A 15,441-nucleotide genomic window follows, 5' to 3' on the forward strand; every position below is an offset into this window, starting at 1 on the left:
ATTTCATGTTCTTTGATGTGTGTCTATATTACCTGTATATTCGTTATTCTAGGATTATATTCGCTTGATTACTGTTCGAATCCTGGTTCTCTTGGATTCCCTTCAAAAATTATACGAAAACATAATCTTTGCATAATATTGAAGTAAAATGGAAAACGTGAAATATCATACAGTTTCATCTGCTTGTTTTCATGAATAGATTGACGAGTGTGTTTTGTATGAGTTTCGTGGTAATCCTAGACATGTTAAAAACATACTTATAGTTTCCATGTATAAATAGAACCCTTTTTGTTGTAATCCTAGACATGTTAAGTAGCTGTCTTTGTAAGAATCATGCAAAATCTGAAAAATGTGATATACCCTAAAAAAGGCTACATATTTTTATTTTTGTAATTAAGTTGTTTTATGGGTCTATACTATGAAATGTGTAATTATTCAATCAAATCTGCCTGCTCTTAGAAGATAATCAACATTGAAAATCCATTAGGTTCTATTGTATTTGAGTGTCATTTACAGAGTTATCTCCCTTAATTTTGAAATATACAGTGCATTCTATACAATTTGTATCTCCTAAGAGCACGGGTTATATGAAAAACCACATGTTAATTTCAGTTTACTATGACATTTCAAACAACATATCAAAAATAAAAATATGTAGACTTTTTACCAATGAATCACATTTTGCATGATCCTTAGCTGGAGTGCTACTTAAAAACTTGTGAGAAACTTGTATTGTCCAGTGTAGATAGGACTGTTTCCACAAGTAATAACAGCGAAGTTTACCGTTTCTACAGGTAATATCACAACGAAGTTTACCGTTTCCTCAAGTTTTACCGTTTCCATGTTCACATCGGTTTACCGTTTCCCTAAATAATAACTCCGACGAGGTTTACCCCTTTCACAAGTAATTACCGTTTCCACAACGGTTTAGCGTTTTTACTATTTTCATTTACTGTATGTGAACATCAAACAAAATAATAAACATAAAATACCTCCTTTAAAGATTGGTGACGATCTTATCGACGATGACATAGAAAAGACGTTGATTTTTAATGAATATTTCAATGATCAATGTATGGTAGACGACTCGAATAAGACCTTACCATAACAAATAGAACAAGAACTATATATTCCATGCCCTCTATTAGTATCACTGACGGAGAAGTTGAATATATACTTAAATGCTAAGACACAACTAAAGCTGTCCGTCCTGACAATATAAGTCCAAGAATTATAAAAGAATCATCTTTTGTTTTGAAATACCCCCTTAGCAAATTATTTAACATGTCATTGCGTTTCGTAGATTCCCTTCAAGTTGGAAACTGGCAAATGTAATCCCTGTATTCAAATCGGGTTCTCAAAACGAAATAAACAATTACCGACCCATATCTTGAATAAGTGTTGTTGGAAAAGTCATGGAAAGATGTGTCTTTAGACATTTATATAACTATCTTCGGTCAAATGAAATGATAACTTGTCACCAGTCTGGATTTACACCAGGAGATTCAGCCGTCAACCAATTAATAAGTATAACTAACGAATTTGGTAAAGCACTGGATCAAGGAAAGGCAGTAAGAATTATCTTCTGTGATATCAGTAAAGCATTTGATAAGGTCTTGCACCGAGGACTGATTTGTAAATTAAAGACTATTGGAATTAGTAATGATTTGTTAGAATGGTTTACTAACTATTTGCAGGAGAGGAAACATCGTGTTGTTTTTAACAATTGTTTTTCTGAATGGTTGTCGATAAGAGCCGGTGTTCCTCAGGGATCAATACTTGGTCCTTTATTGGTCCTTATCTTTATAAATGATATCTTTACCGAAATCAAGTCTACTATTAAATTATTTGCTGATGATACTAGCCTATATCTTATTGTTGACAATCCTGAATCAGCTGCTCTTACTCTTAGCGATGACTTAAATAAAATCCATTTGTAGTCTGAGCAATGGCTTGTCACATTCAATTCCCGTAAAACAGAAAGCATGACGGTCTCTAGAAAGACCAACAAACCTAATCACCCAGACCTGTACCTTAATAATGATATCATAGCCAAAGTTAAGCAGCATAAACACTTAGGTCTTACAATATCTGATGGTGTTGGGTGGAATGGTCATATTGATATGATTACAACCAAAGCATACAATCGTTTAAATATATTACGAAAATTTAAAGTAATTTTGGATAGACAGAGTGAGACCCTTGAAAAACCTTACATAATATTTATTAGACCGATTCTTGAATATGCCGATGTAATGTGGGATACAAACACTGCTATTCTAGAACTCAAAGTTGAAAAGATTCAAATTGACGGAGCAAGAATAGTTACAGGGTGTACTAGATTAACATCCATTAACAATTTATATATAGAAACTGGATGGCAGAAATTATGTGTTCGGCGAGAAAATCACAAATTAAAACTAATGTACAAGATTTTGAACAATATGACACCACCTTATCTTCAAACTCTGGTTCCTAACAGAATAAACCAAATCCATAACTACCCAACTCAGAATTCTGACTTAATCCAATCAGTTTATTGTAGAACATACCAATATTCAAATTATTTTCTACCTTCCACTATTCGATTATGGAACACATTATCAAGACCTCGCCATCAATAAAAGTTTTCAAAACTCACTTCCAAAATGAAGTAGTCAAAAAACCAATGTATTACTATTGCGGATCACGCAAAGGTCAAATCCTACATGCCAGACTTCATCTTCAGTGTAGCGAGCTAAATAAAGATCTATTCGACAACAACATTATTCCATCCCCATTATGTCAATGCGGCGAAATAGAATCAGCGAACCACTTCTTACTCTTATGTCCATTATATCAATCGCTTAGGAGACAACATATCTCAGCACTTCAAATTTCTGATCAACTGACTTTTCTCCTATTTGGATCAGATGAGATGTCTGATAAGTATAATGTTGAAATGTTTACCAAGCTTCAAAACTTCTTGCTACAGAGCAAACGCTTCAAATCAACAACCTAAATTACTAGTTTGAATAATTTTAAGAATTCCTTACGCCCAGAGTAAATACATAGAGCATTAAGTATCAACCTTTTCGCTTTGCACCAAACTCACCAAATGCACGTTATAAGTACTAGAGCACTACTTCCTTGAGCTATGCTATATGATATAATTATTATTCATGATTTCAGGAGACGGATTGATATAAGACTTTAAGTCTTGTTTCTGAATCCTGTGATTAATTTGCTGTTCTTCGATTCATTCTATTGTTTTGGTTTGATGTTAAAATGTGCAAATTAGTTAATAAATATGTTTAAACTTAAACTAAGATACTGAAGAAAAATATTGAGTTTTAGTACAAATCAGGGGTGCATTTCCAAAACCAACAGCCATATGTTTTATAAAATATTAGGCAATTAGACACTAGCATAGGATGAAAGCATTCCTGGAGTGGTGAAAAATGGTTAAAAAAAAATAACACCCTTTTCGATTCATTTTCTCGCAATTTTAGTTCCTAAAGTTCGTGCGAAATAAGGTATTTTGAAAATCAGCCAATTGGTGCTTAGGAGAGAACCTAATACTGCAGGGGACTGAAACGTTTCGGACATCATTCTTCATTTAAATTGTACTTATTTACCCTTACAAATACTATATCTGTCTATGTGTAAATGCTTAACTACGTTTAAACAATATATCCACCAAATTTCAACTTTCAATATTAAGTTTTACAACATTTGACCGGGTTAACTTGGTGTATGAAACAGTGCGTCTAAATGTAACTGTAAAGTGCACCCTAAAGTTCTATATCTGCCATCCTGGTCCATCTCCCCTGTTGCTACAGAATGTATTGCAATTTTCGTAAAAATACTTTTTTTTTGTTAAAATACGTAATTTGGTTTGTCATCTTATGTACTCTTTGTACAGTAAATGTTTGAATAGGCGTAAAATCTTCCAAGTTTTTAACCTTTAAGAACAAAATGCAGTCAGTGTATAAGTATTGGATCATGCAGATGTTGTATTATTTGTAAAATTTATTTTAAAATGTATTTGCCCATACTTTATCCAATAAATAAACTTTAATTTGATTTCTTATAAAAAATATATCAGTAAAACTTATCACACCGGAAAGTTTTCTCCCACAACAGTTTGATAATTTCCTAAATGCAATTTGTTTGGCCACAGAAACTTCATGACAGCTACTCGAAGTTCATTAATATTCCGGTAACAGACAAACTGTGCGTGTCTGGTACATTCGTGACATGATTAAGTGGCTCGACCAAATAATATCATTTCAATAGAAAAAAAGTGAATATTTCTTTTCAAGTTTATTTCTTCAGTTGAGATCGTCACATGCAGTTTGGTTTTTGTTTTCAACGTAAATTTCAAGTATTTTTGTCACTTCTTGGCATCTATTCGCATCACCTAGATACAAATATATAATTCTTGGTAGAGATTCCTCATACTTTGTAAAAACAAAATTCCAAATCATCTTCCAAATATACAGAAGATGTTTACAAAATGCTGGAATTTTTAATCGAAAACATATGTGTCCAGTGTGATGGACGCATTTTTTAACAAACGGTCGGCATTCCAATGGGAACAAATTGTGCTCCTCTACTTGCTGACCTATTCCTTCACTCTTATGAGGATAACTTCATAGCTGATCTGATCCGGAGGAAAGGATATTGTTCAGCTGATCCTTCAATCTCAGTCTCCGTTATATAGATGACATATTATCTTTAAACAATTCTAATTTCGGGGATTTTATACATCGCGTCTACCCCAAAGAACTTGAGATGAAGGATACTACAGACACTGTGAGGTCAGCCTCATATCTTGACCTAAACTTAGAAATCGATGGTAAAGGAAAACTATTGACCAAACTTTACGACAAACGTGATGACTTTTCATTCAGAATTGCCAACTTTCCTTTCAAACTACGCAGACTTTTTGTATCGCTCTAGAATTCTAACAAATAGGTTTCTGGAACAGGGTTATGTTGCTACAAGATTGAAGTCATCACTACACAAGTTTTATGGTCATCATCATGAACGAACTCGTGGATCGCTACGGTGTACTCATCTGCGTCATGAAAACTGATTTGTTCAACGTGTCATAGTTTTCCTTTCCTCTTTCGTCTACCCCCGACTTGACTTTTTATGAACTCGGTGGGTGTTTCTAGAAAAGCAGAGGAGGCTTACCCTACCGGTGTACCTGGTCCATGTTCCCAGTTTTAAGTAGAGGCCAAGTTGCTCATTTGCTTTTGTTACTTTGTTTGTATGACTTTAGTTACTTTATGTTCTTTGTTTGTATGTCTGTTTTTCATGTCTGGTCTTTGTGCCTGAATTACATTCATTTGACTACCGCTATAACCTTGGTTCCCTTGATTACTCTTTCTTATTTATTACATTCTTAACTAATGAAAATCCGCACCTGGGACACTTTGCTTTTTGATATTCTTACCGAATGCATCACTCTAAACTTTCAAAACAAGAAAACCTCATCTATCGACTTTTATTCACTTGTGTAATATTCGTGTCATCGACGTGTTGAAATGTTCGCTCCTGTCCATCAGTTTGTGAGTTGATTACGCCTCGAATACTTTGATTTTGAAATATGGTTTATCCTAGCGGTTCCGCCGTAACAGCAAACAACAACAACGCAGGAAGCGGTTACCATGTCTTATAAAGTTTTGAAGCTTAACACAATTGGTCAAAAAGCCATTTCATTTTCATTTGCACAATATTTTAATCCACTTCACACAATTTGGGCCACAGCCAAAAATTCTATAATTTAAACAAGACACAGGTAATCATTATCAAGTATATTAGATACTGTCTATTGGTCTATTGGTCTAGTGTGGTGAAATAAACATCTACGTTAATATCTTTTTTGTCAATTTAGATCGAAGATCAGAATTGATATAGCAGTCGCCAGAGCATAAAAGTAGTCCCATTGGCATACTTCATTCAGGTTCAAATGCAGATAGTAAGATAACCTTTACAGGTATTTCTAATATGTCAAATTCAAATCTTTGTTATTTACGCCAATAAACAAACCTAAATAAACAACGTTTACTCCGAACTGAATATACTGTTAATTTGATTTGCATTAACAAAGAACGATCAAATTAAAAACAGTTTACCTCTAACATCTTATCAGTACCTGTTTATTTGTATACAATTACCCTCATATGCAGTCTCGATATATTAAAGTTGCCTATTTATTTTTAGATGCATAATAAACCATTTAATGTTAAACTAGAAATGAAACCCTACGATGTTATAAGTAGCAATAAATCATAGAATAGATATATAAAGAGGAATGCTGAGTACTGATTGGGGTAGCTGTCCTCAGATATTTCATGCAGACCCTGGCGGATGGAAAGGGGGGTCAAGAAAATATGTATAGAGAAAAGGGGTCAGGGTTCATATTTTGGTCATTTTTACAAAGGGGTAGCATAACCCCCGAAACCATCCTGTTGTATTAGCAATTGTATCGTGTATTTTTATTACGGTTACCGCCTCGTGACGTCTGAAGCACGGAGATGACAAATAAAAATTAATCTTTGCATAGCTATAGACGATGGCATAGGAATTTCGAATCTATATTAGACTATTTTGGCCATTTGTATGTAATTATGACAGAGCTGTAGGTGCATGACTAATGTTCCTGCACTAACACAATTGATGAAACAATAAGGCTTTGTCATTTTTGGGTATGTTAATGTACGTGTCTTTGGAAGTATGTATCCAGAAACTAAGCGCTTTTTCGTGACTCATTGGTGTCTATGGAATGACATGTAGCCCTTGAGCTATTAAGGTTACCAAATGAGAAATGTAGCTAGTTGAGAGGATCAGGTATCTAAGGATATAATTTATTTCATCGATTGTTGTCTCGACCTAGACGTCGATAAATTGCATTTCCACCTGCAAATTTAAAAACTAAGAATGGCCAAACAGTAGTTGGTAGTTCAATTATGCACTTGGTAGGAGGATTTTGTGTACATTCCTCTACGTCTTCCATGTAAACCGATATCGAAACTGAATATAACGCAAACTGGTGCACTGTTACGATACATCGTGAAATTTAATGTGCATTTTTTAAAAATGTTTTGCAAGGAGATTCGGAATTTTAAAGGCAAAAACATAATGACACCTTCGCAAACTTCAACAAAAATTTAGCGCTGCGAGCAGGGTTCGAACCTGCGCGGGGACACCCCATTGGATTTCAAGTCCAACGTCTTAACCACTCGGCTATCACAGCTTTCATAACTAGTCAGTTAAAATGAACTATGAACGTCAGCCGATTGTGGTCCCTGAATAGTTATTCGGTTGTTTTCTAAAACGTGCTCCAACAGCAGATACATGTAGTAAGAGTTTTGAATGAGTTACAAAAGTAAACACAATGAAGTCACTATATATCTAGCGTACCACACTTTCAATACTGAATGTGAATTTAAAACTGTTACAGCGCGTAGTTCTATTCTTCAAAGTACGACAAATTGGACCTTCCTGCAATAAAACGTCCGCGGGAAGGTAAAATAAGACATCAATATTAACTACAGACATTTAGTAAAGGCGTGTTTTGCAAGGCGATTCGGAATTTTAAAGGCAAAAACATAATGACACCTTCGCAAACTTCAACAAAAATTTATCGCTGCGAGCAGGGTTCGAACCTGCGCGGGGAGACCCCATTGGATTTCAAGTCCAACGCTTTTTTTTATCTTGATAAAATTTTATTCACAGTAAAACATCATATAAAAGAATTATTGAGCTAGTCTCCCAATAATTCACATATCACAGATCACAAATTGTCCGTAAATTACATTGACAGTATATATATGAATAAGTATATTTAAAAGTCTATCACAACATTATCATCAGAGATGCGCAGAATAGGATTGTCATTCAAGTAATATTTTTGAAACAAAGAAAAGTTCTTTTTCTGTATATAATACATGTAAGCATAATTAACATGCTTTTGAAGAACAGATTTAAAATAAGAAATAATGTGCAAAACTTTCTCATCTTTCATGACTAAATGAGGTCCTTTCACAGGTTTTCACGTCAAGATTGTATTGAACAGGTAATATTCTCGCATCTTTATAGTTCCGATAGGCAATGTTGGTGTTGTAAAAATGTGCGCTGCGAGCAGGGTTCGAACCTGCGCGGGGAGACCCCATTGGATTTCGAGTCCAACGCCTTTTTTTTTTATCTTGATAAAATTTTATTAACAGAAAAACATTTACAAATCAAAGAGATATTGTTATTAATATTCTCATAGACATACTATTATCATATTGATTAGTTATATCATATATGTCAATTACATACGCATAGAAAACAAAGTCACCACAATTGTCCATTTTCGCAATACCTACAAAATTTTTATATTCATACATTTAATATATTTTTATTCACAATCATGTACGCACAAGAGATATCACAGTTGTACTCTTTCACTGTATTCATGCACATTTTTATTTTCTTTTTTTTTTTAATTTTAGGTAAAATATAAAAACAAGTGAAAAGGTAATTGAAATACATTACACAATTTCATATCCAAATATTAAAGATTCCGGTTGGCTATCCATTCCAGACTGCTTTAAAACATTGGCATGCAAAAAATGTAAAAAAAAAAAATATTTCAAAACATTTTCCATACATTCAAACTTTATCATACATTTTAAAAATCAAATCAGACCTAGTTTAACCATGTCTCTATTTTCCTGCGGGCAACAATTTCCATTTTCTCAATTGCACTAGCTATATCACTATTCATGTATTTAGTTTTCCTAACATCATCAAAATCGTTTTCAATATTGTGCAAAGCGTACGTGTACCGCTTTGTTCCTGGACCGAAATAATGAATGTCCTCTTCCTTTCCCAATGAGTAGGACATGATTAAATTAATCATTGGGATCAACGTTAATAGTGTTGCGCTACACATACTCAACGAAGTTTTGATAACAATTTTATCTAGAACTGGTGTCTGTCGAGATTTTGATTTCTCTTCAGTGTTCGAAATATTTTCTGTATTCACAACGTCATGAGATTTAGTTAACATATTCTGTGTATTCGAATGTTCACTTATACATATTTTCCCTGCGGCATTTAAATTTCCGTTAACATGTTTCACACTCTCGGTTCGCAATTGGTTATTCTCTTCACTTGACTGCTTTCCTTTGTTAGTATTTACCGTCAATGAGGCGCTACACAGAACACTGTCGATCACGTCCATTAACGCATCGGTGGGTTCAGATGGAATATCACTTTCTGTATCACTTTCAATAAACGATTCATCTCCGCTTTCAGATGTTTTATTTTCTGAATTTTTCTTTTCTACAAATTGCTTCAGTCGTTTCCGGTCACGTTTTCTAGATGCATTAGATTTCCGTTTCGTTGATTTATCACCATTTGTCCACAATAAAGATATTTTCATTCTTCCATTTTGCTCAGTAGATGTCCAGCTAAAATCAGTATATTGTTCATTTACAATTTTCAACAAAGAAGTTAATGTTTTCGGTAGACAATCCATTTTCACATAAATTAATCTCTCAACATTGAATTCATAAATCAATTTTCCACAAGACCCTCAAATCAAAAACGGCAGAAGCTATCACGATAATGTCAATTGTATATAAATACGTATTTTGTCAACTGAAACTTACTACTTGTGTAACTATGTCCATCATGTCATTATATTTCGGCTGGAAAATCCATTCCAAAACTGATAATCTAACTAATTCCACAAACATTAAGAACACTGTAACAAAACACGTCTGACATCTTGGGTGCGTTCGACTCCTCTCCATCGAGTCCAACGCCTTAACCACTCGGCCATCACAGCTTACAAAACTTGTCAGTTAAAATGAACTATGAACGTCAGCCGATTGTGCTAACTGAATGGTTATTCGGTTGTTTTCTAAAACGTGCTCCAACAGCAGATACATGTAGTAAGAGTTTTGAATGAGCTACAAAAGTAAACACAATGAAGTCACTATATATCTAGCGAACCACACTTTCATTACTGAATGTGAATTTAAAACTGTTACAGCGCGTAGTTCTATTCTTCAAAGTACGACAAATTGGACCTTCCTGCAATAAACGTCCGCGGGAAGGTAAAATAAGACATCAATATTAACTACAGACATTTAGTAAAGGCGTGTTTTGCAAGGCGATTCGAAATTTTAAAGGCAAAAACATAATGACACCTTCGCAAACTTCAACAAAAATTTATCGCTGCGAGCAGGGTTCGAACCTGCGCGGGGAGACCCCATTGGATTTCAAGTCCAACGCTTTTTTTTTTATCTTGATAAAATTTTATTCACAGTAAAACATCATATAAAAGAATTATTGGGCTAGTCTCCCAATAATTCACATATCACAGATCACAAATTGTCCTTAAATTACATTGACAGTATATATATGAATAAGTATATTTAAAAGTCTATCACAACATTATCATCAGAGATGCGCAGAATAGGAATGTCATTCAAGTAATATTTTTGAAACAAAGAAAAGTTTCACATATCACAGATAACAATTAATAATATCATGTATGTTAAGTCAATCTTCCATATTATATAATGGCTTGCATACTAAAAATCAATCACAACATTTTCGTCACAGATACGTAAAACAGGATTTCTTTTCAAGTAGTATTTTTCAAACAATGAAATGTTCTTCTTTTTATAATACATATAAGCATAATTTACATGTCGCTGAAGTACGGACTTAAAATAATTTTGAATATCTAGTACTTTCTCATCTTTCACAGCTACATTTCTCCTTTTCACAACACAAAATTTTCTAAATGCTAAGACAGTATTAACAAAATAATAGTTACTGTTTTTATCTTTCTCAGTTAATCCAAAATAACATAGAAAATTAAAATCAAGCATATTGACATATCTTGTAGAGCTATTTCACAAAATATTATGTAGGAAATCCTTCAAAAAGTTGTTGAATTTAGTTAAACATCTACATGAAATTATAAGATGTTCCAAATCTTCATGTACATCATAACATACTGGACATAAAGAATCAATAGTAATATGACATCTGAATAATCTCTCCTTCGTAAATAAAACTCTATGGAAAATTTTAAACGATGTTTCAATACAGTCACTAGGTAAAAATGGAAAATTCAAAATATTTTGAACCCTTTGTACATTAAAATCACTAAATACTTCATACCAGTAGCTGACAGCATTTGGCATTATTGTGCTAGTTTCTAAGAGCATACCATAACAAATTTTTGCCGTTCTAGGTAATGTATATTTTTTACCATTATCATTATATACTACATTCAAAACAGGTTTATTATAGTTATATGCATTTTCTCTAACTAAACGTTTTACCTGTTCTGGAATACACTGCTTAATACACTGAACTACATCAACAATTCTATCAGCAACTAACTCAGGAAACCTTTGAGAGATTATATCCTGTACATATTTGTTCTTCAAAAAACCTTTTTTACATTCAAATGCCAAGTCTTTAATTTTAACTATTCCTGCATCTACAAAGGGTTTAATATACAACATTTTCCCATCATTTACTATCATTGGATAACAATGGAATATCAAATACATTATTCACATTTATATCAATTTCCATATGAGTACGAATCTTTCCCCAAGCATATAACATACACTTATAAAAATCAGGTAAAATACCTAATTGTCTATTATTAAGATCACAAAATAGAATTTCCATACCAAGATTCATATCTAGAACTTTTGATAAAAAATAAGTGCAAGTATGTTTCCACACTGCATTATAATCATTATCTAACAATCGACTTAAAAATTTAAGTCTAAAAGCATACATTTTGTGAAATATATCTGGAAAATTTAAACCACCATTCAAAACTCTATTTATTATAACATCATATGCAACCAATGATGGCTTATTATTCCACAAAAAATTTACACACATCTTTTTAATGTCTAAATAGTATTTCTCAGGTATATTAACCACCATTAGAGTATACCATAATTTACTCATCAACAAGGTATTTATAACCGTTACTCTACCCTGTATTGATAAATGTCTCATTTTCCAAAAATTCAATAATTTTGAAATAGATTGCGCTTTGCAATCCCAATTTAAATTATCACAAACAGTTTTGTCTTTGCCAATCCATATACCTAAAAGCTGAAGAACCCCATCACACTCTTTAATATTCCAAGCATCTATTTCTTGTTTCGATATCTTTCCGGTACCCAATGCCAAAATTTCAGATTTATCTTTATTCAATTTTACCCCAGATGCTTGTTAATACAAATTTAAAACTCCAAAGGCCTCATTTACTGAATTTTTGTCAGACAATATCAATGTTGTATCATCTGCATGTGAAAATATTTTCTCCTCACCAGATGCATTGGGAATTTGTATACCATGAATTCTATCATTCCTTTTAATCATAATACTCAAGGGTTCAGCAACTAACACATATAACAAAGCTGATATAGGACACCCTTGTTTTACAGAGTTCTTTAATTGAAAATACTTGGACAAAAAACCATTGAATTTGACAGTGCTGAAAATGTCAGTATAAAATATCTTTATCCATGAAATGAATTTCTCCCCAAATCCAAATTTCTGCAATACAGAAAATAAGTAGTCATGTCCAACTCTGTCAAATGCCTTTTCCTGATCAAGTTTCAGCAAATAACATTCCAAATCATCCATTTCTACTAATTCTATAATATCTCTGATACTTACTGTAGTATCAGAAATATCTTTACCAATAATACAACAACTCTGATTTGGTGATATAATCTTTGGTAATACAAATTTAAATCTGTTGGCCATTACTCTGGCTAAAATTTTATAATCAACATTTAACAAAGTTATAGGTCTGAAGTTTTTCAGGTCAGACTTGTCACCTCTATTCTTATAAATCAGGTTAATCATTCCATATCTCATAGATCTTGACAAAATTTTATTTTCTCCAATACAGTCATAAATATATTTCAATACCGGTTTCAACTCACTAAAAAAGTATAAATAAAATTCTACAGTAAGCCCATCAGGGCCAGGTGTTTTACCCTTTTTCATGCCTTTTATAGAGGTTTCAATTTCATCACTAGTAATTTCACAATCACAGTTTTCAATATCACAATTTTCAACACTAACGTTAACACAGTCTAACATTTCCTCTATTGCCTCATGATCAGTTTGAACACAAGAAAAGAGTTTCTCATAAAAATTGTGTACAACATCTAACATTTTAGCAGAATCATTGACAACAACACCATCACAATTTTTTAAACTACATATCATATTTCTGTTTTATCTATGTTTCTCTAAACTTAAGAAATAAGCTGTATTCTTTTCACTTTCAATTGAATACTGACATTTTGATCTAATAATAGCACCATTACATTTGTGTTTTTCTAAACTTTCTAATTCATCTTTCAATTCTAAATATTTGACATGATCAATTGATATACCACAAGCTGATTTCACAGACATTTCTTGCAGCTTATTTTGTAACCTAAAATACTCTCTATTTAATTCTTTTTGTTTCTCTTTTCCATATATTTGGCTGACTTTCTTTACTCTATATTTCAAATTATCCCACCAAATAAGTGGATTTGACAAATAAAAATCAGAACCAATTTCATCAAATAAAATTTGTCTAATCTTTTCAACATAAACATCATCATTTAATAAGGTTTCATTAAAAAGCCAAACACCAGGTCCTTTTTCAACTTCAGAGAAATCAAGTTTCATATTTACAATGCTATGATCACTAAAGCATGTGTCGCTATAAAAAATATTTCTTATACATGATTTTAAATTACTAGATACCAAAATATAATCAATCCTACTTTGTGTTAAAAAACCTTGAACTACCTGTTTTCTAGAAAACATTTTGACATTCATATTTCTATTTCTCCATACATCAAATAAACATTTATCATTCATCAAATTAGTTAAACATTTTACAGATTTATCTGCATAAAACGTAGTTTTTCCACTTCTATCTAAAGGACAGAACGCAGTATTGAAATCTCCTACAACTATAATACATTCATCTCCATATATTTTGTCTTTACAATCATTAAAAAAAGTACATTTATCACTGATACTATTAGGAGCATACACATTGATTATATCAACATTTTTACCTTCAACTTTACCTTGAATATGCAATAATCTTCCACATATACTATCACAAACTTTAAAAACATTTCTCAATCTTTTACTTAAAAGAATAGCCACACCTTTTCTATTACAATTACTATTACTAGCAAAAATATCACCATCCCATACACTATTGTCATTCTGTATAATTTTATATAAATCATCATTCCAGAATGTTTCTTGTAAACATACAACATCATATTTCCTTTCATTACACAGTGCAAAAATACACTCTCTTTTATTTTTGTCACAAAGACCATTACAATTAAGGCTTATAAAATTAAAAGAAGCCATCGCAAAACAAAAATGTAAAATAGCAAACATATAACACTCCATTGTTCCTTATTTCAATTTTTTATGTATATTCGATAACCTTGCTGCTTTCAGATTAGGCTTTATATTAATCTTACTACGCCTCTTGACACCCAAGGCATTTTTTTTCTTAGCTACAAGAGTAAAATCATTTTCACTTGCCCCTTGACTACTATCAGTCATCAGGAAAGTATCCATTTCAAAGTCGTCTAAAGTGTCACATGAACTCTGACTGACTTCCCCCTGACTGTTAATTTGTTCTAGAGGGGAGACAGAAGCTTCTATATTCAAAATAGAACCTATTTTACAATCATTTTCTGAAACATTTTCTTTTGGCATAACACATTTACTTTTAGATTTAACATAATCAACATTGTTAACATTAAGTTCAATATCAACATTACTTTCTTCTTTATCTGTCTTGTTTCTTTCTTGGTCACCATAAACCATACTATCATCTTGTCCAACTTCCCCAGACACTACATCATCACCATCTACCATCTCAGCTTCATCATCATTGACCAAAACGGCACCATTCACATCACCATTACCATCACCCTCATCACTGCAATGGCTAGCAACGACACTTGAAATAACATCTAAATCAATATTCTCATCATCTTCAGTGCTATGACTAGCAACGCCATTATCACTACAAGCCGAAGACTCACCGCCACGCTCAACAGTTGAATGATTCGCAACATCATTCTTTCCGCTATCACTGACATCATTTACATCATCAAGATGAGCATTAACAGTTATATTACTCTCACCATTGGTATGGTCATCATCCATTATTCTGCTACATGGCCATACATCGTCATCTCGTGTAAATGTTCCTTGGAATTCAGCAAAAGAATTATCTACGTGTGTTTTCTTTAGAGTACTACACTTACAGCTAACCTTCTTATGCAAACACTTAGAGCACTTATTCTTAAAGCATTTCTTCCTGACATGACCTTGCTCTCCACATTCAAAACATTTGAA

At 32.6% G+C, this 15,441-nt stretch overlaps 1 non-coding gene across 1 annotated transcript; it reads right to left on the reverse strand.

Moving 5' to 3' along the window:
- Positions 1 to 7,164: 7,164 nt before the first annotated feature.
- Trnas-uga (transfer RNA serine (anticodon UGA)) lies at positions 7,165 to 7,246 on the reverse strand. Its single transcript has one exon. It is a non-coding gene; the product is annotated as a tRNA-Ser (tRNA).
- Between the last annotated feature and the right edge of the window lie 8,195 nt (positions 7,247 to 15,441).

This window comes from Perna viridis, chromosome 9 (assembly GCF_037379345.1).
Source record: "Perna viridis isolate PV_CMFRI_1.1 ecotype Kerala chromosome 9, ASM3737934v1, whole genome shotgun sequence".
Lineage (NCBI taxonomy): Eukaryota > Metazoa > Mollusca > Bivalvia > Mytilida > Mytilidae > Perna > Perna viridis.